Raw genomic sequence first — 16,570 nt, 5'->3', positions numbered from 1 at the left:
GAGGTGATAATCACTATTGTAACTAATGTGTGAAGATAAATTATACTATTAGGCAAGTTACACATTCAAAATGTACACAACAGTTTCAGTATACTGTGATGAACAGAACAATGGGAGAGCTAGACTTTTGACAACACACAGTTTTGCCATTCCCAGCGAAGAAATTACTATATGCCTGACCTAGACTTCAGCAACATTTCTGCTCCAAGCTGTACTGTACGTTAATGTACTGCTCCCAAAACATCCTACCCTACCTTTCATTTTCTACCAATAATTTCTGTCTCTCTGGTGCTTTACCCAAGTGTCTAAGTACATTTTTTTTATTTGAATTCAAGTAAAATTAAAGTGTAAAGCTAGCAAAAGGTCTTAAGTTTTGTCAAGTTCTGCAAATAGAGAATGAGGCTAGCCGGGTATGCTCCGGCTTCCGGGCACACCGTATGGTATAAAGTAGTTTGGCGAATGACATGACTTTAGGTCAGTTGAGAGCAGATCTCTTTCCAGTAAAGTTTTGTAGAGGATCCATTTGTACATCAGGGCATCTACTGGGGCAATATCAGTTAAGTACCCTACCCGAGGGTCCAACAGCAGTGCCCTTCTTGTACACAGGAGCCTCAGCACTCTCTGTGAGGAGTTTGCATACACTGGTTGGGTAACTGGCGTCTAGGAAATTTGGCCCTGGTGTGAGTGAGTGTCTCTGTCTGTCCCATGCTGGGTGTCCCCCACTGTGTGCCCATTGCTTGCCAGGATTAGCTCTGGTTCACTGAACTGGGACCCTGAATTGGAAGAAGCAGCTAGAAAATGGAAGGATGAATAATAAACTACAGTAAAAAGTTACTTAAGGTTATTTGAAAAAAAAAACTTTGCAACTAGAATGCTTTTGAACACCATGCCCACACATACACATCCCACTAAAAATCCAGGTCCATCACACACTAATTTAACCTAGTTCTGACATTGATTAATTTAGGAATTTCTGCATTGTCAGCAATGAGTCAGTCCTGAGTTTTCACAACTATTTAGCATCAAAGAATGCTGAATTAAAGGCACACAAGCAAGCCTGTGCTTCTTCACTCTGGGGCTTACATTGAAGCCAAGCTGTCCGCTTACAGCTTTTATTTTTCTAGAACAAGGAAGAAGCCAAAGTCGCTGTTTCTATGTAGATATTCCCATATTCCCAATTTAGGTTTTTACATTTTTTTAGAGATTTCTCAAAAGGCCTGTTTCCGGAAACAAACAAAAGTTATTTTGGAGCCTGAATACCAATAACTAAGAGAACAAAAATGCGTGTGTGACTATTAATCAACACTGTGACGATTGTCGGAGTGCATTGCATCTGATGTAATTACTGCCCAAGACCTGTGTCGATTAAGGTCGTCTCATCTCAAGAAAAAAGTTTCACATGTAATTACCGGGAACATGGTAGGGCTTGCAATAAATAAATGCCTGATAAAAAATAAATGATAAATATCAAAAGGCAATCAAGCCCAGTTCAAGTAAACAGAGTTTAAATTAGTTCAAAACACTCATACTGCAATGTGTCTAAACACTGGTAGACAAATACAGATACCTTTTGCAGAGTCAAAATGTATGTTTCACCAATAACCCAGACATTTGTCCATTCATAATTATATACAAACACACCCTGAGATAGGCCTAATATAACTTCATTATTTTAATCAAGCCTGACAATGCACTCTGTGAAAGGAATAAAAATGTCCCATTCCAAATCGAAATAAATGTCCCCATTTGTTTTTGTTTTTCATTTGTTCGCTTACTTCTGGTTTTGTTCTTTATTTTGATGTTATTATGTCTGCAGCTGAGATTCTGCAGTAGGTCTGTGCATTAAAAGAAGAAAACAGGACTGTTTGCTTTCATTCGATACAAGGAAACCCCCCCCAAAAAAATTACTCTTCACATTTTGTACAAATAATTGGCCACATCTGATTCAGGTGATCTTCCCATCTCACTGCCCAGAGATCTGATTGATTTTTGGTTCTTTTCAAACAAGTGAATAAAAACTTCATACATCCATGTACTGTAAAACCAGAAAGCAACAAGCTGCAAGCAGCATTTGTGCATTTTACATTTCATCACCTTTCATACACTCAAGACGTATTGTAATTAAAAGTTAAGCAATGTTTAAAAACAAGAATCATGACTTAATGACATGAAACACCTCTCAAAATTAAATCTTTAACATCCTTTAATTACTATACATGTCCATTACAGGCAAAGTTTGTATAAAACTGTAAGGAAACAGCCTTAACAATATTCAGCACTTATTCTATCCTTTCTGCCAGACCCATGCATATAACCTGAAAGATAAATATATTAGATATATTAGACCAGGACATTTGAGCTTTTTTTCCTTTATCAGAGGGTACCTAGTAAATAGATTAATTCCATCCTAAGCCAGTATCTTCTGTCATTTCTGTCCTTTTTTAAAGCTACGATAACAGTGCCATTTTACTGTCCCTGAAGTAGCTGTACTAGCTGCCTTAAGGTACTATCCTTAGAACACCGAGAGAAAAGACTTTTACATAATGAACTGTTACCTTATGCATGACAGGTCTGCAAAATACCTTTTCACTATATCGGTTTTACTGCTTATCCCAAAGTTCACCTTCACAGACAAATTGCATCGTGGCATTTTATGACCAGCTTCTACAGTCAAAGACAGAAAGCATCCATTCTCCAGCATAAAATGCGTAAAACAGGGAAAATGAGTGCAAGATGGGTTGCATTCAGGTTTTAGAAAAGATCAACGTACAGAAAATGCAAGCCTGTGAATATAATGTTCTTCTTGGAAAAACTACAGTGCTAACCCAAGGCACAAATTCACCACAACCTATAGACTTCAGTAATAAGCTAATACAAGAAGTTAGGCTTATAAGACACACAATACACAAAACAAAAGATGTCACATTCTAGTTGTCAATTATATTTGCATTTATATAGGGAGGAATTTTTGAGTAGAGACTAAAGGCTGTTTTATTCCACAATCAGTTTAGAATGTAAGCATAGCTGTGTAGGACTCTTTATTTTATCAGTACTTAATGCTTACCACATCAGGGCAGGCCACCATTGGTTATTAATTCTGTGTGCCGTGTGGTATAAAATGGTTTGAATTCTGGAACATTCCAGCTGTAGTAGTCTGGAAATACTAGTTTGTATGAGCTATGTCTTGCATGCTTATCCATCCATTTTCTAACCACTTCATCCAATTTAGGGGTGCGGGGGAACCAGAGCTTATTTCGGTAAGCATCGGGTACACCCTAGGTGGGACACCCCTCCATCACAGGGCAGACACACAGATACACACACTCACGCCAAGGGCCATTCTTCCACAACCTCCCAGTGTGCCTTTGGACTGTGGGAGGAAACGGGAGCACCCAGACCAGTCATGACCTGCAGGGTCTCCTGGTCCTGTTATGGTAACTTTCAATGCTCAGTGAAGGTGTATTAAGTCAAAATTGGGTTAAAGTGGATAAGTAATTAACCTTAATTAGAACAAATCTGCATGTCTGTTTTCTTCTGTTTAAAAAGGAATGCTTCCTGTAAGGACTAAAGGTTATATCTGCTGGATATGAGCAGGATTTAATATCTGTACAAGTGGATACTTTCTCTCCTCTAGGTGTGGCTGTCCTTGGGGGCTTTAGGGCCCAGGTTATAGAAAAACTCTGAGGCACCCTAAGTGAAGAAATTTAAGCAGTTCAGAATTAGAAACCTATAAATTAAGCTGACCTGAGGCCAGGTGAGTTGTTCACTCCTTTTTAGGGTATGTTAATATTATTTTTAAAACTTGTTGTCAAATTTTAGACCCTATAGTAGCCAACCACCTAATGCTTTTCAAATAACCCATTTTGATAGCTTGAAAGTTTTCAAGACATACCCAACTGACTGGGTCACGTGATACATGTAACCAAAGGGGAACATGTGAGTAACATGTTTTCACAGTACAGTGTCAGGAGGTTTGAGCAAGATGTTTTTTATTCTTTTTACCTTTAATAAATATCTACTTTGAGCTCAGAGCAACTCGAATCAATAATGTGCCTCTTCTTCATTTCTTAGAAGCTTGCCCTTATTGATCCTGTAAGGTCTTCTGAGACATTTAACTTTGGTTTTGTCTTCTTCAACACAGAATCCGTCAGCGTGATCTGTCTCCGAGATCACTGCTTGGAGAGCAATGTTAGAATCTGTGCTTGGCAGGGACTTTGATTTAAAGATGCTTGAGGATGTGGCCTCTGTGGGGGTGTGAATTAAGAGGTCTTTATGAAATTAGTACACAACATCATGGCTGCTGGAATGACTATTGACTAACAATCTTCCTTAGAATTAACAGTGCTCATTCATTATTGATAATGTCTGAAGGGGACAGGTCTTATCCAGAATGGAAAAAAAACATTGATTGAGACTAGGAACAAAGGAACTTCATTGATATTTTATATATGTGCATGTAAGGGAAAAGTGCAGGTATTCAGTGTGGCAGATATCCTTACATCAATTACACTAGAAGGACAAATGTCCAATGAGATGCTATATACTGTATAGAATCAGAATTCCTATCCAAACTGCAAATATGTAAGAAAAAGACTTCCACAGCCACAGAAACAATTTAAGAAAGAGGTGTACCAGTAGGCTGCATGTTTTTTTCACTGAACAGTGAAAACCTGGATAACATACTGTTGAAACAAAGGTTAAGCAAAAGGTTTCAGTGGGACAGTCACATGAAATAAGTCCCAAGTCTGTAAAAGGTTCAGATTCATGGGCAGGGGTCTATTCACTGTTCGGTATACCAGCATTTCTAAATTTCCATCACTTTACTGCAACAGGCAGCCTACTGCAAGCAACAGGAGGTTACTTTCCCTGAATAATGTAATCATTCCAATAGCTGCTGCATTCATAACGAGAGGTTTATCTGTAATGCGGGCACTGAAGTTCTATCACAGGTCTTCAGCAATACAAACGAGAAAGTTAAAATCACTGTATCATAGAAGGCAGGGAATCACTGGAGAAAAGACCACTAGATTTTGTCCTTATTTTGCAACCTGGATGCTGTACCACCTCCAACCAGCAGAGATCGCTCTAGCCATGGTTCCTCCCATCCCTACGGATGAAGCCATGGACAGCTCTCTCTCACGGCAGTCCAGACACACTCCAAGCACACTCACAATCCACAAAAAAACTTAGGAAACTGTGCGTAAACAATGAGTGCATTCCCAGCTTTAGCATAAATTTGTCATCAGAATGAAGGCTGAGTCACAATGGCTGAAGTCACTAAGATAAAATATAGCAAAAAGTTCAAATAAATGTCACCCCTTGGCTTGAGTCGCACTTGAACAGTTTGGAGCTCAAGCTGTCGTTTTTCTTTTATTTTAGCAATTATTTTTAGCAAGATAGTGCAAGCTCGTATCTGCTGTAAACCACTTCTCTTATTGAAACAGTCATTGCAGGAGGTAAAATCTAACTGACATCCTGAGCTCATCTGTAGCCTTTTACATTTCTTGCAGCAAACTACAACAGCTACAAAAGGCTCAGATCAAAAAGCGGATAGAGCAGAATAAAGTACAGCTGTGTTACTGTAATGGAAATGCCTATAATCCTATTTACTACACATCTAAGCCTTTCAAACATTTAACGCTCACACAGAGACATGGACACCAGCACAGCAGAAATTCATGTTGCAAACAGCTGAGCTCAGAGGTACTGTACTGCAATCAAAGTACCTGAAAGCATAAAGGCTCAAGCACCTAAAGGAGAGTGATGACCACAATTACAGGAATTTAAAAGGTACAATACCCATATCTCTCTGGGGCTAAAACATCGCGATTCCATTGTAAGCCATGAGTCTCCAACCCTGGTCCTGGAGAGCCCCAGTCCAGCAGGTTTTATAGATAGTCCTTTAAATCATCAATTTCTAAAGGCCTGGAACAATTTAGAGAAACATGTGGAGTGCTCAACTAAGTATTCTAAAGATCGTCTGGGACAAAACATCAGCATATCCTTCAGATCTCAAAGACCAGTGTTTACCCTTAATTGAAGCATTACTTGTTTATTGATCAATGGCACAAAGAACATTCCTAATCTTTAAAGAACAGCTGATTTAGGGTGACCCATGAGAATGACCAGATTGGTGCTCTCTGTGTCCAGGGCTGCAGTCATAAAACCAGTATGGCGAAAGAGGAAAAAAGAGGGAAAGAGAGAGCGGATTAACTATTAATCGTTCCCAATGGAAAATCACTCCTACCTCCAAAAAGTCAGGACTGGCTATGGAGGTTTTACACTAACTTGCTATAACAAAACCCACATGCCTGAAAAAACACAGGTGTGTTTGTTAATCCATTGTAATTCCAGGTTTTATTTTTAACTAATACCTGCCCGTGAAATCAGTATTGTGTTTATACACTAATGTTATCACTGCTTTTTAAAAAGGGGGTTTTAGGGGACCTAGAAGAAAACTAAGTAATCCCCTTGATATCCAGGGAGACCTCAAAATTTGTTTTAGTTCACACATTGTTTCAGGAAATTTGTCAGGTCAATTTTACTTTTGGGTGACATTGGTAAGGAGGGTAGTGCTCCTGCCCCACCACAGTTCCAGACTGTGGCTCCTTCTGTATGGAGTATGCACATTCTGCCCACAGTGGTCTCTTCCTCCAATTTAAACACATTGTCTAGGTTTATGGGCCTCTCCTGCTTTCTCTGCGAACGCGTGCCTTAGCCCTGTAATGAACTGGCATCGCGTCCAGGGTGTAGTCCTGGGCCTTCCAGGTTAGGTCCCACTGTCCTACGAACCTCTGAGAAACGAAATTACGCACGGATTGATTTGCTACCCCTTCTTCAGAATCTTTCAATCTTTCATGCATCATTGACAGCTCCCTCACTTCTCATCCATGACCGAACTGCTGCGATGACCTGACCTTTGAGCACAATAGATATACTGCTTGACAGCTTTAATGTTACACAGGGACTGTACGTAAAGTGATATGCTTAAACCGCATCGCCTTGGCAGTAAAATACGAAATCTTGGTTCAGGAAAGCTGCCATTGTACTTCTTAGCACAGGTAGGTCTAAGAAGAAGAGTGTGCGTGCCCAGCCGCTGGATTTCAGTGTTTTAATTAGCTTATCGAACTAATTCTCCACATGACTGTTCCATAAGATATGCCTTCCCATCAACCTATTCAGCTACTAACTAAACATTACCTATAAAACCCACAAATGTGCCCCCTATGAGTTGGAGTTAATAACCATTCACTCATTTACATTCATTAGTTGATACAGTAGTAGGATTCTGATTAGTAGAACTTTTATAAATTACCTCTTTTTGTATACAGAGGTTAAAGATTTCTGCTAGAGCAAGCATCTCTTGGTGTTGGACTCCAATGAGCTGAGGAAGCAAATTTTAGAGGAGGCATTGTTGCAACAACAAAAGACCACAACATTAACTTTCCAATACTTCTGAGGGGGCATTTTTTTTCTACGTTTCTGCTGGGAGTTACAGTGTTGCATAAAAACGAAGGATCGGGCCAGAAAATGCAAAAAGTGGAAGTGTGTAAGGATACTTAATGAGAGAGAACAAATCATTTTAAAAATGAAGATCCTATAAGCCAGTGCTTTATGGAAATGCAATTTCTGTTGTAATTCATCATGCTTGTATAAGAAGAACAACCAAAAATAAGGCACAGATATTTCAAGCTCCAGATTAAGTAATCAATGTTCTCACAATCATTAGCCAAACTGCCACATTATAAATAGATAAGGCTGTTTTTCTGAAACTCATCTCTGGTCTTCTTTCTCTTCAGGGTTCAGTTCAGATTCATCTCTCTTTACTTCATGGATATAATTATTTGCTTAATTAGATCTTTAAAATTGTCTTGAGCTCTTTCAGCAGTTGTAGACTTCACACTTCCTTTCTTTGAACACCCAACTTCTTCAGATCAGACAACAATTAAATTACATCGTTTTAATAAGGAAGAGCAGTAGTTCCATTACGGGTTTAAATAAGTAATTAAGGTTAAATAATTAAGAGAGAACGAATGATCGTTGAGAGCATCCTGAGCACAGTGTTTGAAAAAAAATTCACACAGGTTCTCAGCAATATGTAAGCAATTGCATAACTTCTAAACCCAAGCTTCAAAACAAGTAGTAATAATAATAATAATAATAATAATAATGCAATTTTTTGAGTGTTTCAATCAACTTGAATGTGTGAAAGAGAGCCCACATTAAGTAACAACAAGGTTAGCGGCAAAGCAAGCTGACAACATTCAGGATCTCACAGATGTAAAACTAAACTGCACTAGATTGTTGTCCACAATTAAAGGATGGAGGTCCTGATCCTGTTAACTTGCTTATTAACGTCTTTTGTATATGATATTCAACATCCAGGTTATAGACATGCAGAAATCTGGCCTGAAAGAATTTTGAACAGACACCTGCGGTTGTATGTGACACCTCAAAAGTAGCTGAAAAGCAGGATAACATCATCAGGAATAGCCACTGGACCATAAGTAGAATGTGGAATCTTAAACCCACATTCATGGAAATAACATGGCTGGATCCAATGTAACACTCCTGCAATTCAGGGCACTTTGGGAAATACACCTTGTGTCTGTCTCCTTCAGTGTTCTCCGGAAGTGGACATTTTCATGACTGTTAAACTCATCTCAAACCTTCACTGGACTGCACTGTGGTTCCTTGCATCCCTACAGACCGACACCATGCCACGAGATCTTTCTTCCTGAAAACTCTTGTTACTAACTGGCAGATTAATGTCAGCCTTCCAACTTTGACTTAGAACGTTCAGTCCAATAAAAAAGAGCTCTGTTTTCACAGGGCCACAGATAAAGGGGGCCTTTTCAGAAAAGTTCTTGCTCCAAATATTAAATGCTTCTGAACCAATGCAATCAACTCACTTCAGCCCTTGAAAGTGCATGGTTTCTGAGATTAAGCAATAGTCCACACCTGAAGCTTTTGAAAAAGCACAATAAAATTGTCAGACCTGAGCAGTTATCTAGCTGGGGTGTGGTGAGGTTTGCCGTTATCGCTGGGCTATTCTGTGTGAAGTAACTGGGAGTTGGGTGGTTGTCCAATGAGTAATCTCCGTTCTTGTGAAGTCTCCCATGAAGTAAACGCTGGTCCGAGGAGCTTAAAAGCATCTTTTTTTTCTTAAAGCACAACATCTCCAGACATACTGTGGCAATCCCCCAGAGTAGGACTGTCCCTACTACCTCTCCCCTTTCACCCCAAGTTCACAATTTCTTGCCATTTCCCTCTATAAAACCAGGAAAACCAGGGAATAATCCCCCCTCTCTCCTTCCTCTTCTCTGAGTCCAGAGGACGCCTGCTCTCTCTCTGCCTTCTTAGCTTTACTGGCTCCGTGACCAGCAGACCAGCACTCTCTGCTGTAATGTAAAGGGCAATAAAACTGTCAGTAAGCTTGTGTATGTCTCCAGCCTGTCTTTCCTAATGCCATGAAATGGAAGTAATTTGAAGTGGAGAATCTCTCTTTACAAAATGGAACTTTTTTTTCTGGTAGCGATGGGAATACTTCTTTCGCATCTGTTATCAACAGGGTGATTTTCTTCAATTCAGGCACTGAACTAAAAAAAACACACCATGGCGTTCTGCATGATAGATACTGTAGCTACTGAGTGTTACACCATATGACAGCTTCAACCCACAATGAGATGAACAACAGCAGCCTGAGGATGACAAGTAATCAGGTATAGACGGATATTTGCATACAATCAGTCGACAGCTGATTGTGGTGGGCAGAATATTGAATCACCCTTATTTCTTTGGAAGAGCAGGAATCTAAGTCCATCTGAAAGCCACTCATACTTCCTAAAAGACCCCATAAATCCTGAGATGCACATCCTGAAGAGCGCATAAAAGCTCATAACCCAAGATCCAGGTGGGAACAAAGCTGAATGTATCTTCCAGGTCTTAAATTAGGAGAGCGCAGGATCTCACCCGATTTCCATATTGATCCTTAAGGCCTCCTTGTGCTCTAATTTTCCTGGGACCAGGGCTGTTCTGGAATATATCGACAAAATGACTTTGGCTATCAATAAGATCCATACATTCCAATTTGGATCTCTTTATCCTAAAAATGCTTATATCCAGACTATTATGATCATCCGGAAAATGTGAATATCTGCAGTATATTCAGTGGAGAAAATTTGTGATTCAAATCATGGCTTGGAGAATATGGGATATGTAAATCATTACAGAAGGTCAAAATGAGTTCATGTGGAAAGAATTTGTTAGCCCTCCCCTTTATTATTAGAGAATCAATATTTAGATGTTTTTATTAGACTTCTGTAACCAGAGCCATACATACTCTGTATTCTACTGTCATATAGCTGAGATATTGTTAATAGGATAAAGTTACTTCTAATTAAGTTTAAATTGCTCCCTGCAGTAAATCAGAGAATACTACATTTTAAAGTTTTTTTATTACAGAGTATATGGCCAATTCACATTCACTGAACAGAAGAGGACAACGGATTACTGCTGATTGCCTGCTAATGAAGACCAAACGAAGCAGAGCACTCTACGGAGGAAATATTGACTGGAATTAATGAGTTATTTCCAGCACTTCAAAATGCCCATCAAATTATACGAAGTTACCTCCTGCACCACAACTGTAAAGGAATCAAAGGTTTGAACATCCTTTGTTTTTACACAAACACAGCGGCCTACCACAAATATACTGGAATTCGTAGTATAAAGACAGGTTTATATTGTGTGTTCTGCAGAGAGCAATACACAGACTCAGCTTGGTATTAGTAAAAGACGTTTTTTCTTTCCACAAAGCAAAGTAATGCAGCTTATTGAGGGGATCTCAAAACAGAAAAGAAAATATTTAGAACATCCCAATAACATATATAGGCAGCGCAGATAGGAATGTGAGGTTTCTGTAAATACGAAACTTGATTCTGTATTTATAAAACCACTGCCCCCCCCAAGAGGCAGTAATACCCATTGTTTCACAGAGGCTTACCATCTGAATGTAATTTGTGACCTGAAACAAAGGTGAGCTGACCAGCAAAACCTCTGACTTTTCTGAAACATTAAATAAGACATGGCTGGAATATCCACTAATAGTCCTGCATATAAAATCAATGAAAACCAACCAAGAGCAGCTCTTGAAAGGACATTTCCTGCTTTAAAGAATCAGTGGAAAGAATTCAAGCACAGAAAGGAAATGATGTCCAAACGCGACCTAGTTGTGCTTACAACAAAGCCCCCCTGATCCTCCAGGAACTGTTTTTTTTTTTGCTTCAGTCGTCCCTGTGTATCGATCTTCAAAACCGACTAAAACCCAGTGACCTTTAAAGCGACCGTACAGGGGACAAAGTACAGGGCATCAAGCAGATGAGAAAACTCTTCTGCATCCAAAGGAGCAGGAGTAAATCAAAAGAACTGTCCCTCCCCCGCCCAAGAAAATGAAATAGTCACAGCCACACTTCAAGGCTGCACATCCATCATCCTGATGACTTTCAAGCTAAGGTAATATGCTTAACAATAAGTGCTGTTCCGTTAATTAAGAAACATCATCTCTGGTCTTCCCGTTTCAACAGGAAACTGTAACAGTTATGTATTGTTGATGGAAAGACAACATAGAACCCAGTCACCAAACAAAATGATTTCTGATGCGCAATAGAAGATAGCTGGATGATTTTTTTAAATAAGTACTATATCTTTAATACCAGGCCTTCCTGTCCCTTGTACGGTAAATAAAAGTGGAGTACCGAGATTCTTTTTTATTCGATTGCTTCTGGAACCCACAGGCATGATGACTCAAGGCAGACAGTGCAATGCCACAAAATGGAGGCTATCATTCTGCTTGAACTCTCAAAGGTACATTGAAGAATAAAAGGGAATAGGACCCACTGTAACACTGGCTGCATTCCCAAGGCTATCATAACAAATTGGATCTTGCTTATTAGAGTTCAGTTCGGTCAGCACCGAGAGTGGTCCTCACAGCAGAACTGTGGTTTCTGCAGGAACAATGTCTCCCTGGTGCTCTGCCGGTATAGAACTGAATTTGACCCTGGAGTCTCGTGGATGTCCACAGCTTGGGCCCTGCAGTGAAAAGGAGCTTTCAACTGAAACTGATATACCAATGGTTTGTGTTGGCCTGCTGGCTATTTGCATGGAGATGTGGGTGTTTGGATCTAACTGCATGTTGCTAGCTTGGAACGGTCAGAAAGCAAAGCTGTCTGCTGCACTTATAAACTACAGGCAAAGACAATGCCTGCTTTTCATCTGTAAACCTTTCTTGTGTTTAACTGCGAGACTGTAAAAGCAAATATATTAATCACTGACCTTCTGTTTTTACGAGATAATACCACTCTCTTGGCCTCCTTAGAGAAAATGCCCTTATAAGAAAGACTACAATACTGCAGTAAAACGTGGGCGAAACGAAAACGTGCTGCAAAAAAGGAGCTGGTTTTTAACACAACAGCAATAACACGTAATCCAATTTGTAAAGATTGAATATTTAATACAACAGGTTGTGCACTGCAACCAGGATGTGCTCCATACTGTGGAACAACTGTATGAAGCCAAGAATCCCTTGATCTGACTCATCAGAAATGAGAGTCAATAAAGCTGTGCAACTATTCCTAAAACGATTCATCTGAACTCTTCATAAGCAAGGCTGCTTTGTCGTTGGATGCAATGTGCAAATCATACATTTCAATCGTTACCAAACTTCTCCCATCGCTTCTTCTTGCTACCTGTTCTTTGGCCACTCTGCTAAGAATGATGCAATGAATTAGAAAATATGTTCTCTGCATCGCCCTGAAAAAAAAAGCTGCCAAATTACGATGACATGTTTCTTTTTTTTTCAAAAAAAGAGTATTAGGAGGAAGGCTATCCTAAGAGAAAAATGTTCAGCTGAAAAGAAAAACATTTACACTACAGAGAAGTTATTTTTCTGTTGTATTTCTCCCTATCACCACTACTTTCAATCTCCCTATAAATATTATGAGCTATTCCCCACCCCCAGAACAGCTGATTTCCAAAATCAGTTGTATTCGAACTCAAGAATGTGATTGGATCCACAGTCAATAGTTTAAGCCTTTGCTTTCATTTTTGGTCCTTATTTTACTTTTAATAGTCCCATTTTAATGACTGGGCAAGGCCAATGCTGGAGAACAGTTTTGGAAGCCTACAGTATGCTGTGAGAGAAAACAAAGGCCTTTTCATTGATTTTTCGTTTTCTTTGAATCAAACAGAATCCTGTTAGAAAGATTCTCATTTTATTGCTCAGGCATTGTGATTTCCTGCTTTAGATCCCGCTGCTTCCAATAGGAATAGAAGTTTATAACACTTTCAAGTGAGTAAGGTTGAACACTTTTCAGTCCCTGGTGGCTGCTATCTGAAATCCAGATCATCATCCCCTATGTCTCTTTGAATCGCCAGTTTAAGGTCAGAGTAAGATGAACTCATTCAGCAAATGTCCTCGATCTATAGCCATTGAGGATCTAAGCTGAAAAGCCCAGATCTAATTAATTTACCCATTTTACCCAAAGTACCCATTTTAACTAATTATTAAATAAAATCTTTTTAAAAATCGTTTTCAGCTTTTAAAGAAAAGATTTTATATAATGAGTGCTTGCATCTGTATAGCATTTTTCCTCCAGTAATATATCAATTTGCTTTACATGTAAACGGACAGGGACCCAACCGTGGAGCGTGGTACCCACAATGAGTGTAGTACTTCTTCTGCAGCAGACGTTCACCTGACAGCAGGTGAGAAAGTGAGTTCTCCCTTCACCCAATCAAACAAGGGGCAAACCGCTTCCTTATTCTTACAATTTTAAACCAAGGTCCTGACTATTCTAATGCTCACAGTTAGTAGATTCAATGTCTCATCTGATCTAGGAAGGTGTCCCTTAAGCTCTGATTTTATGATCCAGAGGGAACCGAACCACCTACTGGTGCACCACCGGTTCCAGAGGCAGCAACCAGATTTTCCTATAGAAAAACATGATTATGGAATCTAGTTTTTCAATAATTGAAACAGAAAAACCTATTACCTTTAACTTAATTACTTCAATAATAAGATTCAGTCTAGTTGCTACACCCACCCAAGTAGCGACCAGCCTGAGAATTTATTATTGAACTAATTAAGTTAAAGGTAATAGGAAATCTCCATGCAAAAGCAGAAATTTTATAAAACAATAAATAAGTAGCTTGAGGAACTGAGAAGGAGAGAAGAGGAGGCAAACTCTTCATTCCAGGATTTCCAGGTGGCTTTTCAATTGTCACCTGTTGACGTCCTGGGGGGTAGTATTACAGTAGCCAGTGGAGCAGACAGGAAAGAGAGCTCGGTAATTGTGTGTTGTGAAACACAGCTGGGCATCCCTGGGGTACAGTAAAGCAATTGGCAACACAATCTTCTAAACCTCACTGGTTTCAATATGATTTTTCCCTGGTTGTTCCTTTCATAAGAATATCGGCCTTGGAAACCAAGCTGCTGCTGTAAATGGGGTTTAGGACAACAGTCCCCTTTCCCGGGACTGTTCTGGTCCAAGCTAGCATAGCTTCTGAGCCCTGACAAGGAGGCAATGGGCCTGACTGAATCAAGCTCATCTGCCTTGTCTGGAGGTTTAGTAGCTAAGTGATTCTAAACCTTTGTCCAGCAGTATGCTAAACATGTCTCAACCATCCAGGTGGGAAGATTCAGTTCCCTAAACTGTCTCAAACTGAGACCAGGAATCATCTTTTGTTGCTCATCTAAGGGTATAATAAATATAATACATTTATGGCGACCAAATCTAAACACAGTATTCTAGATGATGTCGTATACGTCCTAGGATTTTATTTACTTTCTTATTGTTTCCTCACATTTCCATTGCATGAGGATATTATAAATAATATCACATTAAGTACAGAAATGCCTGCTAATTAGCATGTATACATTTTCTAGATACTTTTGTTTTTTAATTGCTTTTTATGAAAAGAGCCCTTAACAGAAATTTAAAAAGTATGAAATAAGCAGGAAAGCACACAGGATAAAGCCTGCTTGATCACGATTTGTAATTAGTTACTACTAGGCATTTCTTTCTAACAAATATTGGAGGTATTAAATGAAACAGTCCTGAAAGTTTTCCTAATTAGGGCGCTTTTATGTACATTTTTAAGTGGAACATACTGGATGTATTTTCCAGAGCTTGATTAAGTGGCACTGGCTTCTAGTTTGCCTATAATGGAGTATGGCTCTTGTCAGAGCCCTTCAACTGTGAGATTGCAGCTCTCACTTATGGTCAGTGCCTTTCAATCTCTTGTAAAGTGCACCGACATCCTTTCTCCTGAGGTCAGATTTTAATGCAGTACTTTCATTCAGAGCGGTCATGCTGCTCTTTCATGTTGTTTTCGCAGTCTTTAATAAGCCTGGCTAGAAACTGCAGGCCGGAAAAAAAAAGAAGAAATATAAATAAGGCTCGTGCCTACACAGTAGGTTTTGAAACTAAAATTATAGTTGCTGCAGAAAAAAAAGGTTCAGAAATGACCTACTTTGAAAGGCCTGCACCTGTTGGCAAAGGCACAGTGATAACTTTAAGGTAAACAGCCACGACTTGGCAGTTAGTAAGTTATAATGAACACACGTCTCTTTACTTGGCAAAGATCCGAAAGATTTGCAGCTACTGTGTGGGTTACTCCTTCAGGCAGTTATTTATTAATGAAATTCTTGGGGTTGGATATATGCCTTCAGCGGTGAAATGCACTTGATCCCCATTTGCCCTCTGGGAGGTGAAAAGACAATGGCCTCACATGCTCTTGGACCAGTGTCAAAGCCAGGTGTGGCAACTGTTTGCTTAACACTCTACCAACAGACCCCAAGGAAATAAACAGTTACTTCAATCAGCACATGTAATGTGTCACACACATAAAGAACAGTAGGTACAGCATTACACTATTAGGAAAGCAACTGCACAAACTAGATGTAAGATTAAAGACAAGCATGGACAATGACTAAATATTTACATCTGTTATATTAAAGATGGAAATTAATAACCAATTTCATCTAATTTTACAAGATGGCTCCTGTAGTGTCCTGTAGTGGGTTCTGGGCTGTTTTTGTAACCTTTCCTCCAGGCAGAACTAATTTTGGATCCTATGGTTTTGATTTGTAGACTCCCGTCTAGAGTTTGAACCACAAATGCTCAATGTGATTGAGACCTGGAGATTTAGCCAGACAGTCGAGAACATTTCTTTTCTGTGCAATCAGCCATGTCTTTGTCCATAGGGATGCATGCTTTGAATCACGGTCACGCTGGAACATCAGTTTTTCAAGTTAGAGCTTTTTGATAGAGGGATCCAGGGGTTCGGCCAAAAACGTCCTGGTACATATCTCACGATGGGCACGGGTGTTTTCTCAACATGAGCTTCACGTTTTGAAAAAAAGTTGCCTCTTTTTTAAGGTTGTGTGGGCATACCACCCACGTCATTCAGCAAATCCATCTTAGATGAGGTTGTATTTCGCCAAATCAGTGTTCAACCCAGGAGAACGAAGCGAGAGATTGATGCCTGGACTTGTCAGACCCCAGGGAAC

At 39.5% G+C, this 16,570-nt stretch overlaps 1 protein-coding gene across 1 annotated transcript in view; it reads right to left on the bottom strand.

Annotated features, from left to right (window-relative positions):
• The window catches only part of rab26 (RAB26, member RAS oncogene family), a 144,647-nt gene that overhangs the window by 83,261 nt on the left and 44,816 nt on the right, over positions 1-16,570 (bottom strand). The gene's annotated exons all lie outside the window — the stretch shown is intronic.

This window comes from Lepisosteus platostomus, chromosome 19 (assembly GCF_059453375.1).
Source record: "Lepisosteus platostomus isolate fLepPlt1 chromosome 19, fLepPlt1.hap1, whole genome shotgun sequence".
Lineage (NCBI taxonomy): Eukaryota > Metazoa > Chordata > Actinopteri > Semionotiformes > Lepisosteidae > Lepisosteus > Lepisosteus platostomus.
Note: the sequence above shows the minus strand (reverse complement) of the source record. Positions and strands in the feature narration are given on the sequence as shown.